We start from the raw sequence: 25,076 nt of genomic DNA on the forward strand, positions 1-25,076 counted from the left end.
ATTCATCTTGCGTGTCTAAAGGCGTTTTAGAGATAGCTAATTCCGATTCTATTATCATTGTAATAATTGAATTGGTTGTGTTCAAATCGGGCCAGTTATGTTTGGGTCCCTTGGCTAAAATTCCTTCTTCATTTGGATTTAGGGGAGTATTGGATAGGTTAATTACAGGTGGATGAAAATGGTTACGATCGTCTGCTGGTCTACTATTGCGTCTAATTTGATAATCTTGCGATTTGGATCTCTTTAATTTCTCCAATTTATTATCCAAAGTATGTTGTTTCTTGGTTAAGTCTATAAATAATTTATCTTCAACTGATTGGAAGAAGATTGTCCAATGTGCTTTAGATAACAATTTTGTTGCCGCAAGGTGAGACTCGTATAGTTTGAGGTTAAGGAATGATTTTTTCCTATAAAGAAACTTGATTTCCTCTTTCAACCAAATTTTATTAGTCTTAGTTTGAGTTTTGGAAGTTTGTGACGTGATACGATGTTTCTTTTTGTTGTGTCTTAAGAAATTTGGCGTTAAATCAAACCGAATGCACTGTTTGAGAAAATCTATGTCTTTGCCTAATTTGGCTATTTTCAACTTAATGCCTAGATAACCAAGAAACAACATACTTTGGATAATAAATTGGAGAAATTAAAGAGATCCAAATCGCAAGATTATCAAATTAGACGCAATAGTAGACCAGCAGACGATCGTAACCATTTTCATCCACCTGTAATTAACCTATCCAATACTCCCCTAAATCCAAATGAAGAAGGAATTTTAGCCAAGGAACCCAAACATAACTGGCCCGATTTGAACACAACCAATTCAATTATTACAATGATAATAGAATCGGAATTAGCTATCTCTAAAACGCCTTTAGACACACAAGATGAATTAAGATATGACATCAAAAAGAAACTTAATAACATCCTTTTTCGCAATAATTCACCTAATTTTACCGCCAATTCTAATAACAGGAATGTACAAACCGATTTGAAGCTCCTGCACACCCTAAACAAAAAAATTAAGGACAACGACCTAATCGTGACCAAGGCCGATAAAGGCAACACGACCGTAATCATCGATAAGAATGAACATATAAGTAAAACATCAGATTTCTTTAAAGATAGTTCCTTTTCCATAATTAAAAAAGACCCCACACAAAAAGTCCAAAGACTCCTTAAACAAACCTTAAAAAACTCCTCCTTCCTACTCACTGAACATGAAAAAAGCCAGCTTATAAGCATGAACCCTGGGCTTCCTACGGCTAGAGCTCTTCCAAAAATTCATAAGGCAGGTGCTCCCATTCGTCCAATCATCAATTTTAGACCGAGCCCTTTATATAAAACCGCACAATTTATTCAAAAGTTCCTAAGCAAAAATTACCGTTTTTCATCCTATAAATCGGTTAGAAATAAGTTACCTTTGAATTAATAGACAAACTTAATAAATTTAACATGCAACCTCACTACTCACTTCACTCCTTTGATATCGTAAACATGTACCCAAGCATTCCAATTTCTAAATTAATTCCCATCATCAAAAGTAACTTACACAAAAACAGTCATTTGAGTAAATTGGAAATTCAAGATTTCATTACATTGTTGAAATTAGTCGTAAATAACAACTTTTTTACGTTTAATGGTACCATCTATCAACAAAACGGTCTGGCAATGGGTTCACCTGCATCAGGCATTCTCGCAGAAATCTACCTGGACTTTCTCGAGAATACTAAAATCGACAATAAATTCGACAATATTCTCCTTTGGGCTAGGTACGTCGACGATGTCCTAGTAGTTATCAACGAGAACTTGGAAGATGCTCACACCACACTTCAAACACTTAGTAACATCGATCCGCATATTAAATTCACATTGGAGTCGGAAGTAGATCAAAAAATAAATTTTCTGGATATTACGATCACTAGACAACAGGAATCTTTAACCTACAAGATCTACAGAAAGCCCACCCAATCGGCCGTCACAATCCGACAAGATTCAGCTCACCCCCTCCCCCACAAAAAAGCAACATATAACAGTCTTGTACATAGAGCATTCAACGTTCCTATGAATAAAAAAGATCTTCATACCGAATTGAATACTATCCGCTACATTGCCAGATTCAATGGCTTCAATAGCCATTTCATAGAAAACATCATTAACAAACAAAAATTTTGCCCCAAGACCACACTTAAAAAAGAACCACCTAAACATGACTTTTTCCATCTTCACTTATGTCAATGGAATTCACAAGATCACCAATGTTTTAAAGAAAAATGGTATGAAAATAGCCTTTAAAACCAACAACAACACACAAATCTTACATAACACATCACATATTAATAAAATAAATAGGTACACAAAATCAGGCGTCTACAGGATTAAATGTAATACATGCTCTAATATTTCTTATGTGGGGCAAACCGGCCGGAGCTTCAACATTAGATATTTAGAACATTTCAATGCAGTCAGATACAACAAAGTTTCAGCTATCGGCCAACATATGGTCGACTATAACCACAAATTCACGAATATTGAAACAGACATGGACATTCTCAAAATAGCTAAGAAAGGACCTCTACTCAATATAATAGAGAACTTTTACATTCATTTAGATCAATACTTTAATGCCACCGGGCGAGTTGGCCGTGCGCGTAGAGGCGCGCGGCTGTTAGCTTGCATCCGGGAGATAGTAGGTTCGAATCCCACTATCGGCAGCCCTGAAGATGGTTTTCCGTGGTTTCCCATTTTCACACCAGGCAAATGCTGGGGCTGTACCTTAATTAAGGCCACGGCCGCTTCCTTCCAACTCCTAGGCCTTTCCTATCCAATCGTCGCCATAAGACCTATCTGTGTCGGTGCGACGTAAAGCCCCTAGCAAAAAAAAAAAAAAAAAAAAAAAAAAAAAACTTTAATGCCAACTATACCCTTAACGAAATAACTGAGAAACCCAATATTTTATTTGACCTTTTCATGACTTATTACAGAAAAAACAAATCGGTCGTTCAAAATTCTTTCTTTAAGTCAATTAAGGGTCCCCCGACAATACAAACACCATCACTTCCTGTCCCGTCCACCCCGCCTTGAACCTTTCCCATCCCTCCCACCCTCCACCACTTACGTCATTCCTCCCCTCCGTATTCACCTACCCCTTTCCTGCTGATCTACTCCGCGCTACGCTCACTCCGTAAGTTGCATTCAATACAGCAAGTTTGTTCCACGCAGCGCAAGGTGAGTCATCGTTTATATTTTCCGGTGCCTCGCTTGTTCTCTATCCGATTACCCGCGTTAATACTATCTTCTTTCCCTAGGTTCATTGGGGTCCCGACTGAACTGAGACTACTTCTGTTTAACACAGAAAGCCTTTCATTCCACCATAGAACAGGTTCAACTTTTTAATCTTGTGCTGGTCTCATCGGACAATTCTTCCCTCTCCGCAAAAGTGGAACTTACATCTACAACTTTCTAGAAGCATATACGTAGTTATATATGTCAATCATGCAACACAGGAGTAACTGCTAACCAAAGACTATCTCATCAAGAGTTTTTACGTGACTTCACAAGATTTTACTTGTCATTGTGGACACTTCTGTTACTTTTATCATTATTCGCGAATACGGTTTTTCACTTTTATCTGTCATTCCACCACCATCCCATCCTTCTAGATCCTCTCTCATTTCTCCACACTATTTTTATCACTATGTCTTCTACTGTTGTAATTTGGCTAGGCTGATGGTCCACAGTGGACCGAAACTAGTACCTTTTAATATCATTGTAATGTTTTTGTAAAAACATCAAATGATTTTTTAGTATTGAGAAGGTGGAATATTAAAATTTTGTATTTATTTTTAGCATAGTCTCAACTCAATACGGAACCTAACAATGAAGTTTATTACTTCTCATCATGTGTCTAAACCATTTTAGCTTTGTTATATCAGTCTCCTCTTGAAGTTTACATACTCCCACGCTTCTCCTTATTTCCTCATTTTGTATTCTGTCTCGTCTTGTCTTTTCCTGTATGACCGGGCGAGTTGGCCGTGCGCGTAGAGGCGCGCGGCTGTGAGCTTGCATCCAGGAGATAGTAGGTTCAAATCCCACTATCGGCAGCCCTGAAAATGGTTTTCCGTGGTTTCCCATTTTCACACCATGCAAATGCTGGGGCTGTACCTTAATTAAGGCCACGGCCGCTTCCTTCCAACTCCTGGGCCTTTCCTATCCCATCGTCGCCATAAGACCTATCTGTGTTGGTGCGACGTAAAGCCCCTAGCAAAAAAAAAATCCTGTATGCTCCTCAAGAACCTAATTTCAGCTGCTTATATCTTACTTTAGTTCCGCTTAGTTAACGTCCAGGCTGCTGAAGCGTAGATCAGTATAGGTTTATAATAGGATGAGTATAAAACCTTTTTGCACTTCATTGGCACATGTTTGTTCCATACAATGTCTCTCACACACTGGTAGAAACTTGCAGACTGCTGTATTTTTAAATCAATTTTGCCATCCAAATTTCCATCTTGTGATATCATGCTGCCCAAATATTTATAATGTTTCACTACTTCAAGAGGTTCATTTCCTATTTTTATCACTCCCCTGGATTTTCTGTTACCTGTTGTCATGATCAAAGTCTTACTTTCGCAGTACTAATCTTCATTCCAAAATTTCTTATCTCCTCATTCCATAAATCAACTTGTGTCTGTACTTCCCCTTCATTAACTCCCCAAACTACAATGTCATCAGCAAAGAGCATAGACATTACTTACTTTCGCAGTACTAATCTTCATTCCAAAATTTCTTATCTCCTCATTCCATAAATCAACTTTTGTCTGTACTTCCCCTTCATTAACTCCCCAAACTACAATGTCATCAGCAAAGAGCATAGACATTACTTGCTCGCCCATCATCTTCTCCTTGATATTATGTAGTATTCTATCCATGATGATTATGAAGAGTAAGGGAGGCAATACACTTCCCTGTCTTAAGCCCGTCTCAACTCTGAACCATTCAGTTTGACCCACTTCGCTCTAACACAGCTTTCACAGTTTTGATACAATGCTATTACCATCTACATTGTTTCGTTCCCAATCTGTGCCTCTGTCATTGTTTTCCATACCAAATTCCTTGGGACACTGTCATATGCCTTTTCAATATCCAGAAATGTTACTACCATCCTTTCCATATTCCCGATATCTTTCCATCATTTGACGAAATGTAAATATTGGGTCAAATGTGGACCTGCCTCTTCTGAATCCATACTGGTGTTCTGCCAATTTTCCCTCTATTCTGTCTCGTATTCATCTATCCAAGATTCTTTCAAGGATCTTAGCTGTATGAGGTATCAGTGTCACTCCTCTGAAATTTTCACATTGCTTCCTGTCTCCTTTCTTGAAAATTGGTATAATGACCCCTTTCGTCCACTCTTTTGGAAGAGTCTTTTCTCTCCATATCACTCTGAAGAATCTATACAACCACTGTAGACCAACTACTCCTGCTGCTATTATCATTTCTATGGTGACCTCATAAATTCCAGCTGCCTTGCCTCGTTTCATTCTTTTAGTGGCCCACACAATCTCTGCCATGGACACCTCATTTTCCTTATCTTCTACCTGCACTAAATCTGGTCCTTCGATTTCTCTTTGTACCGAGGTATTTTGCACGTTGTAAAGCTGTCCAAAGTATTTTCCCCACCTCTGCAATATATCCTGCTTCTGTGTTATCACTTCCACCTGTTCATTTTTAATTAAGTTAGCAACTTCTCCTGGGTTTTTCATCTTTTTAACCCACTGAAATAAGATCTCTTTGTTTCTGGTTGTATCTTCTTGCAGAGATTCACTGAAGTTTTGCCAGCATTTCTTTTTCTCTTCTTGAACCACCTTGGAGCACTCCTTCTTGCAGTGCCTGTATTCTGTTTTGCATTCTGTTGTTCTGTTTCTCAGCCATCTTTTCCAAGCTTGTTTCTTCCTTTTAAATATATCTTTTACCCTGTCATTCCACCAGGGCGTTTCTTGATCTTTCTTCCTGCCTGATACTCTTCCACAGGTCTTTTCTGCATACTTGACCATGACTGTTTTAATAGACTAATAGACGTAAACAACTTCATAGCCTCACCTCACAAGTCATAATAATAACACCTACTAATCGAGCTCGATATTTCCACTATTTACCCATGGGTTTACAGAATACTAGTCCATTACACTTGCATCAGTCCATTGATACGATGACCTCCTGGTAAGGATAGTTTACGTCCTGAATGGAAGAACAATACATTACTTCAGTGCAGTGCCTCACAAACAAAGATGCATTCTGGAAAATGCTCGGCGAGAAAACAGCTGAAGTGCCTCTAGAAGACTACATCATCATTGCTGGCTATCTGATTGGACACATTGGAGGTAGGAAGGAAAATCGCGCATCCCATGGCAGACGTGAGTACGAAGAGAAGAATTACAACAGTCGGCGAATCCTCTATTATGCAGAAACAACTCAATCAATCATCACTGAAACTTATTTTAAAAACACTGATTCACAGTTAATCACCTTTATCCAGCATCACAAATGCTCTGCAAATTGATTACATCCTCATCAGTTGTTGAGACACCAAAGAAGTGCTAGACGCGAAAATCAAACCATATGGAACTGTCGCAACTGAACTCCAACTAAGCGTCCATACGTTAGGTGTCAAGCGGCCGAAAACCAAACTCTTGGAGAATCAAATGGTGGCACTTGAAGGAATAGAAGGCTGTCATCACAGCATGAATTAACATTGTCATTCATAACTGCAATCGAAGAATGCTGGATGAAAGAGAGGTTACTTATGAAGCTACAAATGTCATTCTGGAAACAATGAATCCAGAATGAGGAGAGATTGAAAAAGGTTAGTCACTTTGGAACAGTGACGTAAAAAATGCAGTACACAGGAAGAATCGATTATATCACAAGTTTCTGTGCGACAATACACTGCCTCAATAGAGCACTTACAAAATTGATTAAGTGAAGCAAAAGATTGTGGTAACAACAAAAGTCAGTCGTTGTGGAAGACTTACTGAGAAACTTAAAATGCATGAAGGGCGAGCTCGATGTTTAGGGACTTGTAAAATTAAGATGTCGCAAAGCAACAGACATCCAACTTTTCCAAGGCATCAGTATTGTAGGGTGTCCACCCGTATGGAAAACCAGGGAAACTATGAAAAGTCAGGGAATTAAATAAATAATGGAAAAACTGGGAAATGTCAGGGAATTCAGAAAAAAAATTGGAAATTCGTTCTTCTGCCAGATAAAATTGACATATCATATTTATCCGTGTAATGGAATCACATTTTTCAGTTTTTAATAACATTAATCTAGGGCATGTCTTTTATGCCAGGAATAAATTGTTAAGAAGTCTTAATAAACATTTTAAAAAACAAGTGTGATCTCGAATGTGAAGTAACCGATAGCATCAATAGCTATATGATTGATCGATCGAATTTTCAGTGTTATAATCTGCTTACTGTTGAATATTCTGTGTTGTTGGGGAATGGTGAGCTTGATGAATTAGGCCTATATTGCGTTTTCATTTTTTCTAATCACTTAAATACATGGCTTCCACAACAAAATATGCACATAGACAAAATTCCACAATCCAATGGATGACTGTGTTTGTTTACTATGTAATGACGTGTGCTCATATGACTGCCTCGTAAAATGTAATAACAGACAAAAAACACTGACAGAATCCAGGAAAGTGTGAAATTCACTTAAACTTAATACTCATTCAAGTGCTCATGATTATTATTATTATTATTATTATTATTATTATTATTATTATTATTATTATTATTATTATTATTAATGCACTGATGTAGGTAAGCATTGTGTAAATGTGTAATGCATCGTGACACCGTTCGGGCCGTGCCATGTTGAGTTTCTAACCTATCTTTCGTGCGAGGGGTTCAGAAGTTTTTAGGCACAACTAGTAGCTTAGAATATCATGTGTAATTTTGTGAATACAGAACAAGATTTAAAATTAAGCGACATCACATTGTAAGATGAAGGTTGTTTGTTGGTTAGGAGATTTTGAGTTTGTGAAGTATGTTTGTATGTATTCGGTCTTGATCCAGCCAATCCCAAGCTGCCATTTGTATCGATTTATATCGGTTGAACGCAATCTCGAAACTTGGCTGCCAACAGTATTGTCTACATCACCACATGGTTAAGCTACCTCGCTCGGCGTGTGTGGTATAGGTTAATAGTGTTCAGTGTAGGTGTAATTTTATTTACATCCGTGTGTTGGTTAGTATATAGTTAATCTGTGTACCAAACCCGAGTATAGTTCATGAAAGACAAGTGGCAAGAATGTGACTCGGCAAAAGTTGGCACCATGGTCTTGATCAGCCATAACCTCCTTCCTATGCCAGTCATTACCACGTATAATTTACTTATTTTATTCTTAATAATAATGCACCTATTCTTGTTTTAGTGTCTGATATTGTTAGGAAGTGCATGCACTATCTTTGAAGGTTTTGTGAATTTGTTTTCACTTGTGATTCGTATGTGATTTTCGTAGTACGGTATTACATTTTACAAGGGCTATGTGCTGCAGTTATATTGCATCAGCTGTTATCGAAGCAGTAAAGTGCTAGCAACATAGGTAAGGCAATGCTCACATGTTTTGCGAACTGTCAGTTTAGAAGAAAGCCGTGCGGAGTATAGGACTATTTAAAGATTTTCACAATATCCTTAACTTACTTCTTTTTTCCAGCTAACAATGTCTTCATCAAAGCCAAGGGAAACTTTGTTTAATGAAAGGTGGCTGCTTGATGATACTTTCAGAACATGGTTGAAACCCATGCCTTAGGACAAATTTTCAGCATATTGCATAATATGTAAAACATCATTTTCTCTTGGCAACATGGGGAAGCAGGCATTAAAAAGTCACGTGGGAGGAAAGAAGCATGCCAGTAGTGTTAAGTCCAGGCAGTTCTCATCATCCCTTTCAAGTTATTTTAAAAAGAGAGCATTCGAATAGTGAAGTAACAAAAGACTTAAACTCAGTAGATAATACCTTGGCCGCAAACACAAATTGTCCTCTGCCTGCCACAGCTATCACAACGAACTCTATAACATATGACTCCACTGCTTCTTCTTCTTCTTCTTCTTCCTCCATTAGAGAAAGTTCACGAGAGACGAGATGTCTACATTGCAACAATGAAAAATGTCATGACAAGGTTCGTTAAGTCTGAGTCATGGCAGTCTTCAGAAAATGTCCTCAAAATTAATTTTAGACAGTAAAGAAAATCTTCTGCCTGCATCTAAAATTGACATAAGTTATGGTGCTAGAGCAACACTTCGTGGCACTCCTGGATTAAATGATAGAGATTTATTAGTGTTTCGCACAGATTGTCTAAGAGGAATGGTAGCTTTGTGCAAGAAGTTGCTTGAACGGTATAAACTGGCGTATAAACTGACTAAAGGTTTTGATCCAAGTGTAGCCAAGCACCCTCTAAGCAGCAAGCGGCTAAGGATAGCTATAAATGCCTTTGTTGAAAACAAATGGATCTCGGGTAATGAAGCCGATCATGTACAAAGAGAATTCACCTCTGTGAAAGATGAGAGGTTAGATCACTTTTGGCTCTGCACTGTTTTGCCAACAGTAAATTTGAAAACAGAAAAGTTGGCTTCATTTCTCAAAATGATAATAATATTGTTTCCTGAAAATGCTTCACTTAAACGTGGTTTTTCTGTTAATAAGGAAATTATAGTAGAGAACATGATACAAGAATCCCTTGTAGCACAAAGAAGAATATATGATGCTATCTCAAACCTTGGTGGAATTGAAAAAGGTCTCCATTAATAAGAACATGCTCCGTGCTGCAAGGAATGCTCATGCTATGTATATTCAAAATCTGAAGGAGAAACATAAAGCATTGGAAGTAGAAGTTTAATTCTTAGCAAAAAATAAGAGAAAGGCTGCTTTGTTGCTGAACAAATTAGAAGAAAAGAAGCGGAGGGTGATGGCAGAAGCTCGACAGTTGTTGGTGGCTATAGATGAAGAAATTTTTTCGCTGAAGCAGTAATGGTATTCAGTTTTTTTTAATCTTAAAGTAAATTCAACTTCCAAGTTTTGAAATTTAATATCCACATTAATTGCTCATTTATTTTTTTGGATGTTAAGTTTCCAAAATGTATTTTAATATTACTGGCATAGCTGGAAACTTCCTTTATAATTCTATTTTTTGTCATTGTGTGTCAGGGGAAAATAAATTAATGTCTGGAAAATAGGGAAATATCAGGGAATTTTAAAATCTGTATTTGATGGACACCCTGTGTTGAAATGATTAGTTTGCAGACCAATTGAAAGAAAGTGAGAGAACATTACCTTCAGAAGATTTTGACTGATTTCTCTACCCACCAACCCCAAACACCAGTACTCTTGAAGTTCCCATAGAAAAATATTGCTGAAGTGAAGGCTGCTTTGAAGTAAATGAAGCCAGTAGAAACCATAAGGTCACCTGACCTTATGGCAGAGATGTGGCGCTCTGAAAGATAGGATCCAACAGGGCAGTTAATATTGCTTAACGAAATATGAATGCTAACCAGCTGACAGCAGAGCATCACTGAATCCATTATCTATCTTCAAGAAGAAGGGAAGTCCCACTGAATGTGCTAATTACATCCCAGTCCTTCCTCTGAACCATATTATGAAGATCTTCTGATACGACTAGTGGATAACAAGATCTTCAGAATGACCAAATACTAAGCTGGATTTTTGAGAAACTACAGTACAAAGTATACAATCCATGCTGCTTGGCTGATGGTTGAGAGGGCACTGCTTCATCTCACATTCCTAGACTTAAGAAAAGCACTCAATCACATACCATATGATCACTTTGACAATGTGATGTCTCAGAGTATCTTGTCAGTTGACAGCAGCCACTCTACGTAGAATGCCACATCCAAATGGCTGCAGGAGTGTCTGGTAACGTTTGACATTACAGTTGGCATCTACCTGGGCTCGGTTCTGTCACCACTTCTGTTCATCCATATGATGAGCATTGTCTCGCCAGACCTTCACTGAATGATACATTGGACCCTTTTCTATGCTGGTGATGTCATGCTGGCCTTATAAAACATGTTTAATATTTGCTCTCAAGCAGAGTAACAAAATAATTGATAGGTTCAGTATGGACTATGACTCAACAAAGGAAAACTGAATATATGTCATGTGATCAACAAGAAAAGTTGAATATTCCAAATGGATTGTGAGGACCTACTGTGTGTGACAAAGTTTAAAGTTTAAGTCTGTGATTACTGAAACCATGGCCAACTTATTAAAGAGGCCAACAGAAGTCATAATGCACCGTGGATGAAATGGCAAGCTGTGAGAGACAGCACCTACAATCGATGGACGATAGTCCACCTCACATCAAAGATCAGTCCAACCTGTCACCCTGTATGGAACAAATGTTGATGGCTATCAAAGGGACAGAATGCTAACCAAGCATTTTGATGTTAAAGTAATTTAAATAATGTAACAATAAATATGATTCAGATTATTTATCTTGATGGAAATCAGTCTTTTTGACTGAAAGTCAAATGTACTTATACACTAAATAGCCGACATCATTAGATTGGATCTTGGTTCCAACACTGACATAAGAAGGTGATTTGTCCTTGTGCCAGTATTGAAGGAAATTCATTTAAGTCATCTATGATGGTCTGGACATGTGCTGCAATCAGAAGCACATATGTTCGTAAAGATGGGCTGAACACTGGAAGTCATTGAAAAGAGACCCTAGGAATCACTCCCAAGTAATGATGACTCAATTCTCTGTATTACGACCTGAAGGAAATTAATCTGCACACTGATATTGCCCTCATTTGTCTCAAATGAAGACAGTGGAGCCACATAGCAGACACTGCCAGTAAGCAGAATGAACACTGATGGACATTATGATGATGGCAGCATTAGAGATGATTAAATAGGACATTGTATTTAACTTATGGTATAAGCATAGCGTATAGAAGGAAAAGTGTGCACTCTCCACGAATTGATGTGAACTGCCGCACAGATGGCAGTGGCAACACTACCAGCGCTTCGTGCAGTAAACAGGGGCAGTATCAGTAGTACTATTGCTTCTGTCTATGTAATCAACTGATATATGCAACTCACGTTTAAAGATGATTTAGCTGTCTTGGAAGTAGTCAGCTCCTTTCATATCTCCTTTGTGCAGAATAAAAATTGACACTTCAAGTAGTGAAAAACAAGTTTAGGTAGCAAAAATAACACACAATCTTCACATGAGGGCAATATCAGTGTGCAGATTAATTTCCTTCAGGTCGTAATACAGAGAATCTACTGCGATGACTTCACTTCAATAACATCTAAACTATCTAAACACTCAACAAATATATCACCCCACAATTTCTTAGCACACAATAGCTTTTCTGGAACAAACTTTTCCATTTGAAACAGCACATTATAAACACTTTCCGATGCATACGTAAGATAAGTGCCACTCACTGATCTCTATACATGGATTGCTGATGGCAGCTCTCCACTGCAGGAGAAAGTACACCAAGTTGAGCGTGCGGTTCGCCATGTTGGCGTACCCATCCTAGAGCTCTCCTTATGGGCAAGCAATGATAATATAGTCAATTTTAAATCGCAATTAATGGCTCATTGGAATAATTAAAAATATAGAGACATGTTCACTCAAAGCATAAGGACATTGGGATCACCGACATGTCATTCCGAGGTCAGTAAATCTCCGGGATAACGGCCGACAAATATTAACTTAGGTGCTGGATGCATGCAATTAGTGATCGGTAACACAATACGAGTGAAAATCAGTTTCTGGAAACATTGCTGTAAATTGTACACATGTATGCCACGAAATTATGCATTCTTAAAATGATGTACCTATAAACGTAGCTCACTATACAGGCCTAGATTCGACATATCGTAATCACTGCTTGATAATGAATTTCTGTTTCCTGTTTCCATGAAATAACGTGCAGCTTATCAAATTAAAATATCATTGAAGCAAATGTACACATTTATAAAACCAGCAAATATTCAAAACTTGTCAGTATATCACATTACCTGCAGCTTAATTTACTATTACAGACCTCTTTAATTAAATTCAGCTAGCAAAGCAATATTGATAGTCATCATCAGAAATGTCCGATTCGTTGGCTGAACGGTCAGCGCACTGGCCTTCGGTTCAGAGGGTCCCGGGTTCGATTCCCGGCCGGGTCGGGGATTTTAACCTTAATTGGTTAATTCCAGTGACACGGGGGCTGGGTGTATGTGTTGTCTTCATCATCATTTCATCCTCATCACGACGCGCAGGTCGCCTACGGGAGTCAAATAGAAAGACCTGCACCTGGCGAGCCAAACCCGTCCTCCCGTCCTGGGATATCCCGGTACTAAAAGCCGTACGACATTTTATTTCATTTCATCATCAGAAATATGTAACACCAGTTAAAAGAGTCCCAAATACCACGAATGGCCTAAATAGCCTAAAACACCCACCATACTTTCCCTTCTCCCACCACTCCAGTGTCTGAAACCCATAATTATTACTGATGTAAATAAAGTCTAGAATTCCTCCAGACTTCATTTTCTAAGATTGTTATAAGGTCACGTCAATTATTTCATCAAAACCATCAGTTCAATTATGAAAAATAAATAAAAATATAAGTAAATCTTTACTTGCAGTTAATGTTCAGTAAAATTGAAAACAGTTGGCTGTACATCACTTCCAGGGCATACAGTTTGTCCATTTCTATCAAAACAGTCTTCCTCAAAGTGATCCGAACAGAGAACAGCTGTTTTAGAAGGCTCCCAATTCTCCCGCCTGATACTCCTAATCGATGATCTTAGATGTTCGGGTCTCGAAAAAGGAAACCTACAAAAATTAATTGCCATTTTGCTCCCAGAATATGCGAAATAAGATACAATAAACCTAAAACTCAAAACACTACCCTAGGAAGATTCTTATGTACAGTATAAAACTTCCCGATGAAATGATTTCTCCTTCTGCTGATCGGTTCTGTTTGTACATCCATAAGCTGAACACTGCGGTATGTTAATACCCCGTAGAATGTTTCTTCATTCATATATCACATAAACACATATATATTTAAATTGAATCTTGTAATTCACAAGCATACTACAAGGCAACGAACCTAAATTCGTAAAATTCACTACTGTTTACTTTGCAATAACACAGCACAGAACACTTGTGGAACTACAATCAAGAGGCCTGGCGTCACTGAACTAAGCATAAACAAAGCAAGCGCGTTCCCCGTGGTCTATTGCACCATGCGCTCGCTGCCATCTTACTACGCCAGTCATCTTCTATTCGGCTTACTGCTACCCAAGCTACCAGCCATCCAGGTATAGAGATCAGTGGTACCACTCTGTGTAGACATGTACTCTTTAATTATTAGCGAAGCAGGTACCGCTACATTATCGGTCAGTTTGCCATGGGAAAAAGTTAGGTATAATTTACACTTCGTCACTTTTGAAATATTTCACACTATGTGTCAGGCTAAATGATACACTAAGTAATTAAGCATTCTTCACCAAAACTCAGCTCACATAAGTCAGGTAAACTGTTCTCCCAGTACGGTATTTGAATTTCACCTATAAGATTCACAATTTTTTCTCCTGATTTTATCTTCCGCTTCTATTTTCACTGTACGATTTTTGTACTCAGTTGCTCTTGCAAGAATACATATGGCATTAACAAGGAACATTAATGGGGATTCATCTCGGTACTCGCTGTTTCCGCCAGAGGATAAAGCAAGTTTAGCTGATACGTAAATGGACTACGACATATGTAAATGTAGAAAGTCAATAGTGGACGGATGATTGTCACAACTTAGTGATTGCAAGATACCAAAATGATGTTTTAGGGGATCTTAATTAAATTTTCCTGTTAAAACGTAGCTGTAATTGTTTTTCCACACATGTTCAGACACCTCTGAAGCGTTTTCTAAGGTTACTTTCAAGGACTCCAGCATTCTTTGCAAACCGAATGTATTTTGAGTATCTCTGAGGATATTCTGCCACTTCACTAAAGTGTCATATGTCTGTTATCCTTTATACAAGGCTTGACTGGGAATGATGATGCTTGTTGTTTTAAGGGGCCTAACATCGAAGGTCATCGGCCCTGACTGGGAATGGCTGAATTTAATGTCTCATTCAGGCAGTTTAATCACTTGTTAAATTTTCCATTGCTTAATTGTCTTCTAAACCCTGTGAATTAATGCCCCGATATAATTTTGTGCCATTAGCGACATATCTACTGAATAGTTGAAATACCAACCTTACATTCATTTGTTGAAACAAATTAAGATTCAAATGGGAAGAGATGAGTTTATAGCAAACTTTCAGTCCAGAAATTTCTGGAGATGTATCACATTCATAAATTTTCCTATAAAATGAATAATTAACAATATCATCATTGTATTTAACCTGTACTTTGTCATGGAAGTGATTTCTTATACACTTAAATACCCACAGTTTTCTGAAAGAGTCAGGTGGATTGAAAACTGAACACTTCAGATTCCTTACGTTCCTGGATATTTCTAAGCACTTCCATAACATTTTATTCGATTGGCTACCACCTGATGTGAAACCAATGATTCCTACACTCACTTGCTCTAATTTGTATGATGACCTGAATGAGAATTTTTGCAATTATATAACCAGGGGTGGCGTTCAGGCTAGTGTATATTGCTATGGGATGGATCCAGTAGTACAGAAAGGGAACAGACATGAAAACTAGAATGAGACTTGCCAGCTGATCCTTGCTTTCCTTGAAGTAAATGTTTCTTAATCAACAAAACAGTTCACTTGTAACAAATCCGAATTGAAGCAAATTTCTTCTCAGCTTTACCTCATCAAATATCAGCATCCCTAGGCATTCATGCTCCTTCTTCCCATTAAAAGATTGAGCTCTGGCAGCAGTAGCATGATCATATATGACACACGAACATTTAAGGTCCTTCAACAATTTCCTCAAATGACCTTCAGACAGCAAAGGCAGCAAGACATGATTTAAACAGTTCCAATAACCCTTGGGAGACTTTATTTTTAAAAGAAGAGTATTCAAGGGAAATTCATCACTATATCTCATTCCTTTCTTATTTTTCATTTGACATTCCTTTAACATTGTATTGAGTATAGTTTTCTGCTTTTTGGTGAGAAATGCAAATTGTTTTGATTGTGTGAAACTGGTCTTTGAGTTTATATCCAAATTTTTTTAAAGCAAATGTAGTTTAGCTTTAGCGACATATATAATTTATTCTGTGTTCTAATGAAATTACGTTGTGGATTCTTCAATCTCCTCTTTAACAATGCAATTGTTTTCCTATCTTTTATGGCATCAGGACTCTCTTCAACTGCTAAGCATACTGGCTTATCACTGACATTTATGTTCTGATTAGGGCTGTTAATAGTGACATCTATTCGTGTGGATTGCCTCTGCATGGGAGAGTTACATTTCTTAACTGTTGTAGAGAGGCACTTGGGCAGATTAGGAAATATATGCGGGAATGCTTCTGGTTTTATTTTCCACCGCTGTCTTGGTATCTCTACTCTTTCACCATTCACGGTAAATGAGTCTACTTTTATTAAGAAGTTATCACAAAAATTAATATAACTTTTTCTATCTTTTCTTCGGACAGCCTTCTCCCATTTCAGGAAAACTCTACTTTCTTTAGGGGGTCTAAAGAAATGCCTACCTGAAGACGATCGGTCATATCCAGATCTACAGCTGGGTACATCAGTACTTTCCATACTGGAACACACTGTCTTCAAGCACACTAGCAATGTAAACTACTGTTTATAATACATAACACAACTCGCACTGTTCACTAATGAATACACCAATAATGCAAACCGTTTAAACCTCTTAACAGTGATAATGGAGAGCAATATAAATTCTAATAACTTGACACAAATGTAACGCGCACTAATGACGAGTCTCATCTGCTGCTGGCAAACCGCGATTGCGCTGCCGCTGGTGGAAGGACCACTCTTTTCTTCAGTCTGCTTACGGGTAAAAGGAGAAGTGCTCACTTTTCCTTCTATTTTCTATTGTATAGGTTAAGCCACAGATAAATTGATGAAGAAATAACGTGATGAAAACACAATGAATAATTTACAAAACAGGATAAAGATTTTAAAAAGCAAAGGAAAAATACCAATGTAGGAATATGGAGAGATATGTGCAATACAGAAAAGAGATTAAAAAAATAAAAACAGAAATGAAGCAAAATAAATACACTTACATTAACAGATGAAATAAGCATTAACTAAATTTGGCTGTCTAGTCGTCATAGTCACTGAATAGCTCTTGTTGACGCTGTCAGAATGTCATCGATAGTCCTAGTGAAGGCTCCATGTTGGCACCTGAAGGTTATTTATCACATTGTTTGGAATTCTTCTCTGCAGTCACAGCTTGAAAAAAGCCATAGGCCAGAAGAATGTATTGCATAGTCACTTCTTCCTTGCACAGTGCGCACTCTGTTTGGTGGAACCCATACCTTCTGTGGAAGATGAAATCTGGGCAGAGTTTGCTCCGGATCAAAGATTTACACTATCTCCATTCATTAGGGGCAATTGCAGTCCATGCTTCATTCCAGAAAAAGTTTCGTTCATCGGTTTTTTAGCTGGGCTGAAGATTGTGTCTGGATTTCAGTCAGGTTGATGTGATTCTATGAATGTCTTGGTGAATTGGATGTGATTTATTAGCCTGTATTTTATGTGCTTGTTGAGCCTGCCTGGGGGTTATGATCATTAAGGCCAAGTCTATATGGTCTGACACTGTAGTAAGCAGTTTCAAATCCCATTGGTTGAAAAAAAATTCACCATCAGAATGTTGGCCAGCAGGGTAGGAGAGGAATTGGTATATAATTTCTAACCACTAGATTGTGTGTCAAAAGCGTGGATTGAGTTACAAATCTTTCCGCAGTGTTCATGTTGAGTGAGCATATGCAATGATGTTGATGGTGATTTATCCGTTGGCTGCATACAATAAGCCGTGGGCAAACACCTTGGTACTATTTGACAGGAGTAGGCTATGTGACAGTACTAGGTTTCACCCTCTCCCATTCTACTATCATAAATAAAGTATTTCTGAGCCCATGTCCATTCAACATTTTCTTCTTCTGCATGTGAGGAATGTGTCCTAAAAGCTTGGTCGTACTTTATGGTAACACCTTACATATGGATAATTGATAGCAGTCGCCAAAATGGTTGCATTGTTTCCAAATTTCATACACATATTCCTTCGATGCACATATTCAGCTGTATAGTTTTTCATGAGTAATAGTTTATGGATAGTTCTGGATAAAACTCACATTTTGCCTATTTCATTTTCATGGTTTGTGGTGTAAAAATGATCTAATTATCTCTGTAACATACTTATTCTTTGATTTTAACCTAATTATACTTTGTATGTGGAAAAAGAATTTTTTTTTTTTTTTTTTTTTTTTTTTTTGAGTGCTAGTTTAAGGGAAGTAATTTTAAAATTTATCTTAAAAACTTAAAAACTTCACTATTTGTATTGTCACAGTTTTGTTATCATAATTGTGATCAGATCTTAAGATATTGCTGGATAGGTATCATGTGTTTGGTAACTGGTAAAGTGGAAGACTTGTTATTTAAACCATGATTTGATGATCAATAGCTTGGTTGAATTAAGAAATTTAAGCAAAGAATGGAGGTAGAAAATAAGTTAAAATGAAGGATGAACTAATGAACATAGTTGAAAGTAAACTTTAAGCACAGAATGAAGTGAAATAAATGCTACTTGAATATACTTGCATTTGTGCTTACTGTGTATATCTGTGTATGTCTTTACTTATATACACTGAGTGGCCAAAAGTCATGGGAAGGGGTGTCCCATTAGAAAATGTGCCATGTATGACCCCTGAGCGTTGTGGTTAGCTGTGGCATAGCTGAGCAGTCTATCACAGACACCGGTGTCATGAAGATGGCAACACGTCGCGAGATAACTGACTTTGAACATGGGATGATCATCGGCGCATGGATCATAGTATTGTGGAGATTACACGTGAATTCGGGTTTCCTATGTCAACAGTGTCGAGGGTGGATCTTCAATATCGCAGAGACAATGTTACCACGGACATCATGTCACCTCCGTAGAATCATACTGGGTGCTCGACGGGCTAATGTGATTCAGATCACCGCCCAGTTGAATGTTGGGAGTCGGGAACCTATTTCTACCAGGACTGTAAGGAGGCAACTGCACCGCATAGGCTTCACCAGCCGATGACCAACTCGTGTCTCTGCTGACACCTTGACACAGAGCTCAACCACGTGCATAGGCCTGCGAACATCTGCAATGGACCATGGAACAATGGCGGCATGTGGTAAGGTCCAATGAATACCGATTCCAGTTGTATCGACCTGATGGGCATATGAGAGTATGGCATATGTCCCATGAAGCTATGGATCCTGCGTGTCAACAGGGTTGTATCCTGGTGACAGGTGGATCAGTTTTTGTCTGTGCGGCATTCTGATGGTCGCAATTAGGCCCCATTGTCTGCCTGCAGGGAGCGCTGACAGGTGCATGTTATGTAGACATTCTTTCAGACCATCTGCATCCCTTTCTGGCCCTAGAGTACCCTGATGGAGATGCCATGCTTCAACAGGACAATGCGCCAAGTCACCACTCTGTGGAGGCACGCTGGTGGTAGGAGGAGCACTCCAGTGAAGTTACAACTATGGATTTGCCCTCCAGATCCCCTAATCTTAATCCATTTATGGGATGCTGTCGATGTTGGTGTACGCTCCTCAAACCCTGCACCAACTACACAAGACCAGTTGTGGGTAGCAGTGCGAGATGCGTGGGTCCAGATCCTTCCAGGACAATTCCAACATCTTGTAGAGTCGATGCCTCACCGTATAGCTGCCGTTTTGAGGGCTCACGGAGGAGCAACTCGTTATTAACATTATATTCAGTGTCTTCCCATGAATTTTGACCACTCAGTGTATTATGGTGATGTCCTGCACAATACAAGTTCCATTTCCTATTAAAATTTAACAATTCTATAACAGTAATTTCAGTCTTGCTGTGAGCAAGGCAACTGATCCTTGGAAATAATAATAATAATGTCCGACTCCTTGGCTGAATGGTCATTGTCGAGACCTTTGGTTCAGAGGGTCCTGGGTTCGATTCCTGGCTGGGTCGGGAATTTTAATCGCCTCTGATTAATTCTTCTGGCTTGGTGACTGGGTGTTTGCATTTGTTCCAACACTTTCCTCCTCATATTCAGACAACACAACACACCACACTACCAACCACCACAGAAACATGGAATAGTGATTACATCCCTCCACATAGGGTTGACATCAGGAAGGGCATCCAGCCATAAAATGAGGCCAAATCCATATATATATTTGTGACACAGTTCACATCTGCGACCCCACAGATGTGGGGAAAATGGTAGAATAATAATGATAGAAAATTAAACTTGTACTGGTAAATAATGCTCATCTTTAAAAAGAGAAGTCACCCAACAGTCAGTTGAAGAGTTCTACCTCACTGAGCATATTTCCTCGACATCTTCATAACAGGTATTTGTCTTGTTCAAGTGAACACCAAGTGAGAAACAGGCTTCACTGATAGAAGTAATCTGGGAGATGATATATTTTGCATATTTTACTTGCAAATAGTCTCCAATGTAGGCCATCTGTGATGTTCAGTCGCAGAATAATTTCAGATGTGATGGAGCCCACTTAATATTTATTACCCAATCAAACTATTGAACCATCTTTCAGAAAACAGAACATTCTGTGGTATCTGATAGTAAAGAAATTAAACAGTAGATCATCATAATTTCCTATTATCCAGCTGTAGCCGGGTAGGGGCAAATATGGTTCCCCTCCACTTTCTTCGATCTTTCCACCACTCCTCCTCCAACGCTGTGTCCCAGTCCAGGTTTCTTTCTCTAATACTGCGTTGGATTGTGTCCTTCCATCTCAATCGTGGTCTTCCGCGGCCTCTCCTTCCTTGCATTTGCATTTCCATCACCTTTTTTTGGCATTCTTTCATCACTCATTCGCTTTATGTGCCGAAACCATCTCAGTCGGCTCTTCTCTATTCTATCATTCATTTTTTCCACTCCAATTTCTTCCTGGACTTTCTCATTCCTTATTTCGTCTCTTCTACTCTTCTGTATCATACTCCTCAAGAACTTCATTTCGGCTGCCTGTATTCGCCTCTCATCCTTCTTTGTCATTGTCAAAGTTTCTGCTCCGTAAGTTGTTATGGGTATGTAATACATCCTTTGCTTCCATTGGCACATCTACGTTCCACAACATGTTTCTTACACTATGATAGTGAGACCTATGCGGAGTCCATTTTTAAGGAATATTCACTGTGTGATGTGGAATGTTGTTGTAGAATATCGTCGTTGCCGGGACAAAACCTCCTATGTGAAAATATTTTTGGAGATATACTGACCTGCAGCACATACATTATGAAGAGCGAGAATGCCTTGACAGTAGTCACACAATATTGCACCTTAGATGACAGAATCTTACTGGCCAAAGTCCTAAGCTAAAATATTTCACATAGGAGGTTTTGTCCCGGCAGGGACAATATTTTATTTGTAAATCTTTTTAAGCAATGTTTACTGTATGATGTAGAACGTTGTGGTAGAATATTTTATTCGTATTCCATTTAGCTACCTAATCTGTATGATGTAAAATATTATTGTAGTATATTTTATTTGTATTCCCTTTATCTACTTAAGTAACCACTAGATTGTTCTGCAATATTGGGTAAGACCTATGGAACAGGGTGTGTTGGCCCCTGTTGATTCTAGAAATATGTCCTTACTAATTCTGGAAGATCGTCGCCATAAGACCTATCTGTGTCGGTGCGACGTAAAGCAAAATAGCAACAACAACAATTCTGGAAGATGGAAAGTTCACGATTAGTGTCTGTATATGTTCTGGAATATAGTCAAAACATCGCGACTGGATAAAGGGTTATGATTGGTGGATCTGGGTGGCGATAGACTAGCTCCTGTGCTCTGATTGGTCACTCAGTAATCACACCAAGGCTAGACTTCCCTTTTTAAGTGAGCGAGGCAGGATTTTGTGGTCTTTGGTTCTCTCGTCGGTCCAGCGTTTTGACGCACATCGGCGTATCCTCGCTCCCAGGATGGGCTACCTTGGGGTAAGCACGGTTGATTTCAGTTCCGCTTTCATTTACATTTAATGTTCACTGGTATTATCACATAGGAGTTTACCCTACTCGCCACTTTATTTCTCAGATTTTTTAAATTTTTTTGTTACTAGTTGCTTTACGTCGCACTGAGACAGATAGGTCTTATTGCGATGATGGGACAGGAAAGGGCTAGGAGTCGGAAGGAAGTGGCCGTGGCCTTAATTAAGGTACAGCCCCAGCATTTGCCTGGTGTGAAAATGGGAAACCACAAAAAAACATTTTCAGGGCTGCCGACAGTGGGGTTCGAACCTACTATCTCCCGAATACTGGATACTGGCCGCACTTAAGCGACTGCAGCTATCAAGCTCGGTCAGATGTTTTAGAAAGCACGTTTACTTTCATTTAAATGTTGTATTTGTTGTATCTTGTGTTTTCTCTTACCTTCAGAATTGTATTGTAGAACATGGATTATGCTAAGATATGTTTAGTTAACCTCTTGGCCTAATAGCAAAGCTCTTGTTAAACAACATCTAATCTTGTATTCGTAAATTATGTAACTGGATTTTTTTGGATAGATGAATTTTTTTTTCGAAACTTACCTTGTAATGTTCATTTTGAAAATAATATCTTGAATCAAAGATCACTGTTGATTTTTCTGGAAACCCGCAACCTTCATATCTCTATGTCCCTGGTAGGTTTGCCCAGACCCGTTCCTTATGATAGTCGTCAAGTTGCCCAACCTGATATTTATTTGTGCATATTGGCGTAGTCCATCCCATGTTTGTTGTGTGTTAAGGTTTTTTAGTACCGTGTAATTTGATTTATTTTCTTCTTTGCTTAGCTGTGTACCGTGTAACCGCTGAAAACCGGTTACAGATAGAAAGAGCTTCCAGCTTGAATCCTCTTACTAATTTCAGCATCCAGTCGAGCATTCTCCATTAGTTTACTCCCCAGGTATTTGAATGTCTCCACTACTTCCATGGGCTTATCTGTGAGTATAACCTGACCTTTCCCTTCCTTCTTCCCTGTAGTCATAACAAGAGGTTTACTTTTTTCTGCACTTATTTTCAATCCACATTCTTTGATCTTGCCATTCACCACACCCAACTGTTCTTGAACCTTCCTGTCGTCTTCTCCCCAAATCACAATATCATCTGCAAATAACAACATGTTCATTTCTCTTCCTCCATATGCTGCTTTTGCTGTTTTCATGATGTCATCCAGTACTATTCTAAACAGGATTGGTGATAGAACACTTCCCTGTCTCAGCCCACTAGTGATTTTGAACCAACTTATCCTGCCAACTTGTGTTTGCACGCAACTACAATATTCCTTGAACATTGTTATGATCATTTTTATTAATCCCTGTCCAATTCTTTTTTGCACCAGACTGTCCCAAACTTCAGTCCTGGGGACACCATCATATGCCTTTTCAATGTCAATGAATGTCATCACCATATCATCCCCATACTCCCATTCCTTTTCCATTAGTTGTCTCATAATAAAAATGGGCTCTATTGTTGACCTTCCATTTCTGAAACCAAACTGATTTTCCTGTATCTGATTTTCAACCCTCAACATTGTCCTACTTTCCAGTATCCTCTCCATTATCATAGTAACATGGGTTATCAGAGTAATTCCCCTGTAGTTCTTCAATACTTTCTTACCGCCTTTCTTGAAAATTAGGATGATTATTCGTTTTTGCCAATCCTCAGGGACATCCTTATTCTCCCAGACAATCCTGAGAACTCGATATGTCCAGCTGCCTTTATCATCTCCACTGAAATTTCATCTATTCCAGCAGTTTTTCCATTCTTCATCTTTCTTACTGCCATTTCAGTTTCATCCATTGTAATTTCTTTATCCATTTTTTCATCCATTGAATGACTGTCATTTCTCATGTTCAGCAACTTCTGAAAACACTCTCTACATCTATTTCTTATTTCTTCTGGCTTTGATAATATTATGCTGTCTTCATCCTTCACAAATCTGGTGTTTACTTGATCTCTCTTTTTGTTTCTTAAGATACCATACAATAATTTCTTGCTGGCCTGCATATCATCTCTCAATTTCTATGTGAATAAGGCCCAGCTTTTCCTCTTTCCTTCCTCCACTACTTTCTTGGCCAAATTCTTTGCCTCCACATATTTTCTTCTACTTTCTTCAGTCTTAGATGTTTTCCATGCTTTCCATGCCATTTTCTTTTCCTTCACTTTACTCTTTACCCTATTATTCCTCCAGTGTGTCTCTTTGTCTTTCACATTTCCTGATGTTCTACCTTTTCTGCACATCCAACCATTGCATCCTTAAATCTTTTCTATTCATCTTCAACATTCCCCATCTCCGCCGTGGGTACCAAGGGTATTATTTCCCTTTTGAAATTCTTCTTGTATGCTTTTCTCCTTCAACTTCCATATTTTAATTCTTTTCTCTCTTCTTAATGGAGGTTTTTCATCCCACTTTCAGTTTTCCTAACACAACTCGATGATCTCCACCAAAGGCTTCTTCTGGCATGGCTGTAACATCTAAAAGGTTCTTCCGGTGTTCTTTCTCGATTATATAATCAGTCATGGTCTTTGTTCGTACCTTGTAATCTTCTGACTGTTCTTCTTCCTAAACCAGGTGTTTCCAACAATCATTTGGTTCCTCATGCAAAAATCCACCAGATCTCCCATCGGTAGCACTTCCTTATCTTCTATCTGTCCCTGCACTTCCTCTAAAAAATTCTCTAGATGTTCATCTATGCAACCCATTTGTGGGGCATGCAACAAGAATAGATCTTTCGTGCCATTTTCAAACTGGAGTCTCATCACCATCATCCTATCGCTGACGCATTTTGTAGACTCCACATATTCTTGGATTTCCTTTCTAAGTATGATGGCCACTCCATTTTTT

General features: G+C 38.5%; 1 protein-coding gene across 1 annotated transcript in view; it reads left to right on the top strand.

Annotated features, from left to right (window-relative positions):
• Positions 1-25,076, top strand: part of LOC136864133 (Bardet-Biedl syndrome 2 protein) — a 220,991-nt gene that overhangs the window by 157,906 nt on the left and 38,009 nt on the right. The window lies entirely within an intron of this gene.

Source organism: Anabrus simplex, chromosome 2 (genome assembly GCF_040414725.1).
Source record: "Anabrus simplex isolate iqAnaSimp1 chromosome 2, ASM4041472v1, whole genome shotgun sequence".
In the NCBI taxonomy this organism is placed as follows: domain Eukaryota; kingdom Metazoa; phylum Arthropoda; class Insecta; order Orthoptera; family Tettigoniidae; genus Anabrus; species Anabrus simplex.